Source organism: Ambystoma mexicanum, chromosome 13 (genome assembly GCF_040938575.1).
Source record: "Ambystoma mexicanum isolate Mex_15411 chromosome 13, UKY_AmexF1_1, whole genome shotgun sequence".
In the NCBI taxonomy this organism is placed as follows: domain Eukaryota; kingdom Metazoa; phylum Chordata; class Amphibia; order Caudata; family Ambystomatidae; genus Ambystoma; species Ambystoma mexicanum.
The window spans coordinates 839,079,372-839,085,371 of record NC_090938.1 but is presented as its reverse complement, the minus strand read 5'-3'; positions in this window follow the sequence as shown (position 1 = coordinate 839,085,371).

Genomic DNA, 6,000 nt, shown 5'->3' with positions numbered 1-6,000 from the left:
GTTCTTTTAACTTCGCTTCCGACCTCTGCATGCTTTTTTTTATGCTTTTGAGGACCCCGGCTTCTCTAGAGATACACATCCCTCTGATGAAGACCTTGAATGCTTCCCTATCGCACCCCATCGGAAGTATCTTGTCTTTTATTACAGTCAAAGAAGGTGTTAATGTCAGCCAGGATTTCAGCTCTGAAAACTATATCTTGGAGGGCCTCTGACTTAAAATCTCCAGGGGGAGCGGGGAGGTTGGTTCTGTCCTAGTGTTATGCAAAGTGTTACCGGAGAGTGATCCGATAATGTGCGCGGCAATATTTTAGTCTGTGACCTTGCCCACCATGCATCCTGATATGAGAAACAGGTCTATCCTAGATAGACTATCATGTACCAATGAGTAAAAGGTATACTCTCTCGCCTGTTGGTAGAGAGCTCTCCATACCCAGTGTGTCCATGTGTGCAAGTAATCTATGGGCCGCGCGTGATGAGGCTCTACGGGCGGTCCCGGATCTGTCCAGCTCATTGTCTAGAATTAAGTTCATGTCTCCCCCCCATATGATGGGAAGGAACAAGTTACTTACCTGTAACTGTTGTTCTCCAGCATGGGTCTGGCATGGATTCACATGCTCATGAATATTCCCTGTCGTTAGGCCGGGAATCCACGGTATAGAAAAAATCAGTATCACTTTCGTTTCTGATCTGTCTTTCTCAGTAGTAACCAATCACTGGTCTCTGGGTCATACTGCCCCCAGCCAATGACTGCCCTCTCCCTAAGCCCGCCCCTGGCAGCCATCCTCAGATTTGGTAGCACGTGAAGTGGCAGTATGACCAAGTGAAGAGCCGCAGAGGGGTAGGCGGGAGGGTTCGCATGTGAATCCATGCCAGACCCATGCTGGAGAACAACAGTTAGAGGTAAGTAACTTGTTCCTTCTCCAGCATGGGGTCTGGCATGGATTCACATGCTCATGAATATAAGAATACATAGCAGTATACACATGCACAACCACGGGAGGTGGCAAAAGGCTCAATATCAAGCAATACAACAACTCAACATTAAGCAACTCTTACCTCATCACCAGGCTCACCTTAGGCGAACAGGTTGCATAGCACTGCCTGGCTGACTCTGGACTCCTCCCTGGAATCCCTGTCGACGCAGTAGAATCTCGTGAAGGTGTGCGTTGACCTCCACGTAGCAGCCCTGCAAATGTCGAGCAGGGGCACACCAGACAGGAACGCCGTAGTAGCAGCGATCGCTCTGGTCAATTGGGCCCTCGGAGGGCCTGGCAACGGTCGGTTTGCCAACCGGTGACAATGCATGATGCAGCCGGAGAGCCATCTGGAAATGGAAGTCTTCGAGAGAGCCTTCCCTTGATTCACAGGTCCAAAGTTCACAAACAGCTGTGATGTCTTCCGAAAAGTCTTTGTGCGGTCCACGTAGAACTTCAGCGCTCTAGCTACATCCAGCGAGTGCAAAGTCCTCTCGGCCGGCGACGAAGGCGACGGGAAGAAAACTGGCAACACCAAGGTCTCGTTGAGGTGGAAGTCCGACGGCACCTTGGGCATGAAGGAGGGGTGCGTCCTCAGCACCACCCTCGTGTCGTGAAAAGTCAAGTATGGAGGCTTGCAAGACAGGGCCTGGATCTCTTCCACTCGTCGTGCAGAGGTGATGGCCACGAGGAATGCTACCTTCTACGATAGAAACTTCAACGGCACTGAATGCATAGGCTCGAATGGGGCCCCCCATGAGCCTAGTTAGCACCACGTTGAGCTCCCACGCGGGGGCAGGGGGCCTTCACCGGCAGGAATGATCGGAACAGTCCTTTCATAAATTCCTTCACCAGACGATGAGACCGCAAGGACGCCCGTCCTGTAGTTCTGGTGTAACGTGACGCAGCCAGATGTACCTTGATGGAAGCGTGGGATAGGCCAGCCTTGGCCAAAGACAGTAGGTACAGCAATACTTGAGGGGCCGTAATCCGCAGAGGGTTAATCTTCTGTGCACGGCACCAGACAGAGAACCTCTTCCATTCATGTTCGTAGCACTTGAGGGTTGAGGATGCCCTGGCCTTTTCAAGAACCTCTCTGCAGTCGGCCGGGATGTCGTATCCTCCAAACTCTAGTGCTGCAGGAGCCAGGCCTGCAAGTTCAGCGACTCTGGTTCGTGATGAAGAATGGCGCCTCCTTCTCTGGAGAGAAGATCCGCGTCTGTCGGCAGCTTGACTGGTGTAGACGCTGACAAGTCCAGAAGGTCCGGGAACCAGATCTGCCTCGGCCACCGCGGTGCGACGAGGATCATCCTGCACCGGGACCTCTTGAGCTGGTTGACGAGCCGGAGTAGCAACGGCGGGAATGCATAAAGGAACAGGCCGTCCCAGGGGAACCAGAAAGCATCGCCCATGCTCCTTGTTTGGGGAAACCTGCTGGCGAACCTCCGGCACTTGGAGTTCGCCGCCGTCGCAAAGAGATCGATCTGGGGTTTGCCTCATCGTCGGAAGAGTCGGTCCACTTGATCCTGGCGCAGTTCCCACTCGTGGCACGAGCGCAGCTCTCTGCTGAGTGAGTCGGCGATGGTGTTTTTTATCCCTGCCAGATGAAAGGGTACCAGAAACATCCCTTGGGCGACGGCCCAATGCCACAGATGCTGGGCTTCCTTGGACAGGGCAGGGGATCTGGTTCCGCCCTGCTTCCGAATGCAAAACATCATGGTGGTGTTGTCGGTGAAGATCCTCACCACCTTGCCCTTGAGGGACGGAAGGAAGGACCTGAGGGCCCAGAACACTGCGCGGAGCTCCAAGATGTTGATGTGGAGAGTCTTCTCCTCCGAGCACCAAAGGCCTCTCGCGTGGAGACCCCCGGTGTGCGCTCCCCAACCTTCCATGGAGGCATCCGTCGTCACCGTCACCTGGTGGCCCGGGGCTAGGAAACCTGTTCCCGCTGTCAGATGAGCGCGGACACCCCCACCATCGTATCGCCTGACGGAATGCTTCGTCGAGCGCGATCCTGTCCTCGAAGCTGCCCGTCGTCTGGATCCAGTGGGCGTCAAGGAATTCTTGCAAGGGCCGCATCCAAAGTCTGCAGTGGGGCACTAGATAAATGCAGGAGGACATCATTACGAGGAGGGACTTGATAGACCTCACTCTGGCCACGTTCGTGGCCAGTAGACGTTGCACCTTTCCTAAGATGGTGCTTATCCTTTCCTCTGACGGTGAGGCCCGCCGCGCCACTTTGTAGAGCTGTGCTCCCAGAAACAGGGTGACTTGCGACGGGACCAGGTGTGATTTTGGAAAGTTGGAGAACCCCAGGTCCGTGAGCAGCTGGACGGTCTTCGCAGTGTGTTCCACGGCGAGCTCCCTTGTGCTAGGCTTGGTGAACACCCTGGGCGCCGATTTCAATCCGAACGGGAGGGCCTTGAACTGGTAGTGCCGCCCTTTGACCACGAACCTGAGGAACTTTCGGTGCCTCTTTAGAATAGGGATGTGGAAGTAAGCATCCTCCAAGTCCAACGACGACAGGAAATCGCCCTCCTCCAGCTGTCCCAGCACATGCTGGAGGGTGACCATTCGGAACTTCTTCTTCTTCACGAGGAAGTATCATGAGTAAACTCCGGAGCCCCGAAGCCTCGTCGGGACGAGCTCAATGGCACCTTTCCTGAGCATCGTTCGTACTTCCAACAGCAGTTGAGGGACGTGATTTTCCTTCCTGGCCACGGGAGGAATGCAGGGGCACCTCTTCTGGAACTCGAGGGCGTGCCCTAGGGCTAGGGCGTCCAGCACCCAACGGTCAGTGGAGATGGACTCCCACACGCCGACGAACTTAGTCAGCCGGCCTCCCACCAGGGTGCTTCGGCGGGGGCCCGACCCGACGGTCGGTTCAATCTTGCTTGGAGGCCGCTTTGCCTCCTTGACCACCTTGGCGACGACGGCGGGATCCACCTGACTTGCCGCATCCCCTGTAGGCCTCCTGCGACAAAGGCCTTGCCGCTTGACGGTACGTAGAGGAGCTGCTGCCGGCTCCCTTGGAGGCACCCTGTCTGCCTCCGGAGCTCCGAAAGGACGGCCGTCGCTGTTGGAGCACACCCAGTACACGGGCCGTCTCCGTGTCCGTCTTGATCGCCTGAAGGGATTCATCAACCGCCTTGCCAAAAAGGTTGTTCCCATCGAAGGGCATGTCCAAAACCTTGGTCTGAACGTCCTGGTGGAAATCCGGCGCCTTGAGCCATCCTCGTCGTCTCAGGCAAACTCTGTTGCCCAACTGACGGAAACCGGTGTTGGCGATGTCCGTAGCCACCGAGGCAATCTCACCTTCCTGCAAGATTTCCAGGGCCTCAGCCCTTTTGGCATCCGGAAGGAAGTCCAACAGAGGGGCGATCTTGAACCACAACTCCCTGTCGTAGCGGGCTACGATGGCCAGGGCGTTGGCCGCCTTGATGGTCGTCGCTGCAGACGAGATGACCCGTCGTCCCACCGCATCCAGTTCCTACCCTCGCCGTCAGGAGGGGAGGTTGAAGTCGAGGCCGATGCCCCCCCGCTTTCTTCTTGGCCGCCGCCGAAATGACTGAGTCCGGGGTAGGTTGCGCCCTAAGGCACAAGGGGGCAGCGTCGGGGACCCGGTACTACTTCTCGTACCGGTCCCTCTTCGCAGGAGCCGTGGCAGGGTTCTTGAGGAGGGCGAGCCCCCCATCCCAGATGTCATCAAGAAGTGGTACGGCGAGGACCGTCTTCCTTTTAGCCTCGCGCCGCTGGTAAAGGAACCCCTCCTTTTCCTCGGGGCAGAGCTGGAAGAGCTTGGATGCCCTGGAGATCATTGCATGGAAGGATCCAATCTCGTTGGGCGGGGACGCCCGGGCAGGGGGCGACGGGGGACACGTCCCGTCGTAGTCTCCGTCGTCATCCGTACCCGTCGTAGTCGTGTCCATGCCTGTATCATCCCCGTGGGTAGTGGACCGGGGGGAAGGCAGAGAAGGCCGCAGAGGCGGGAGAGGAAGCATAGGATGCGTCGTCGTCCTCTTAAGTGGTGGGCTCCCCGAAGGTCCTGGCTCAGGTTCCTCCGTCGGGTCTGGCTCAGGCACCTCCGTTGGGGGAAGGAGCAACCTAGTCCTTATCTCCAAGCATAAGGACTGGATGTCTGACAAAATGGCCGCCGAGGTGTCCTGCGGCGCCGGAAACGACGGGAGCGAGGGCTCTTGAGGAGCCTCGTCTGCGTCACCGTCGCCCTTGTCGGGATCCCTCCCGATGGGCTGGGCCTCCTCCACGACTTGGATGAGCTCCTCTTCAGAGGCCGTGTCCGTATCCAGGACGGCCACCAACCCCCCCCCTTTCCAATGAGGACTTCGTGGGAGTCTTCTCGATGGGCCTGAAAGACTACTCCCTCCGCGGTGGCAGGGAGACACTGGTACCCGAGGGCGCCTCCACTGGCGTAGCCTCCACAGGCTGAGCCAGGGCCGCGGCATAATCCTCAATCGAGGTTTTAGCAGGGTAAATTAAGGCCAACTTCACCTTCTGTACGCCTGGGGCTTTCACCTTGGGGGGAGGGTCCGAGCCTCGCTCCCCCTCTGCCGGAATCTTCGAGATCGACCGGGGCCCCTCCAGAAGCTTCGCCGGGTTCTCGGACTTCCGCTTACCCGAGCCAGAGCGTTGGCTCGTGGTCGATGGCGCCGGGGAGGGTGCACCACGCCTGGCAACCAAGGAGCCCGACCGTTCGGTGCGCCCGGACTTGCGGTGCTTAGCATTTTGTTGGGCCCCCGTCGCCGGAGCACCCTCACAGGACTTAGAAGACCGCTCAGACTACTTCTTCTTCTCGCCTGGCGGGCTCTTACCTTCCAGCCAGTTGGCGAGATGGAGGTGGCGATCCTTCATGGTCAGCTCCGACATGTTCCCACAAAACGCGCAGTCCTTTTCCTTGTGCGTCTTGTCCTCATGGAGACAGTAGAGGCATAACGAATGCTTGTCCTCCTTGAAAACATTCTGAAGCTGGCATCCAGGGCAGGTCCTGAATAGCTTCCCGGGCCTCAAG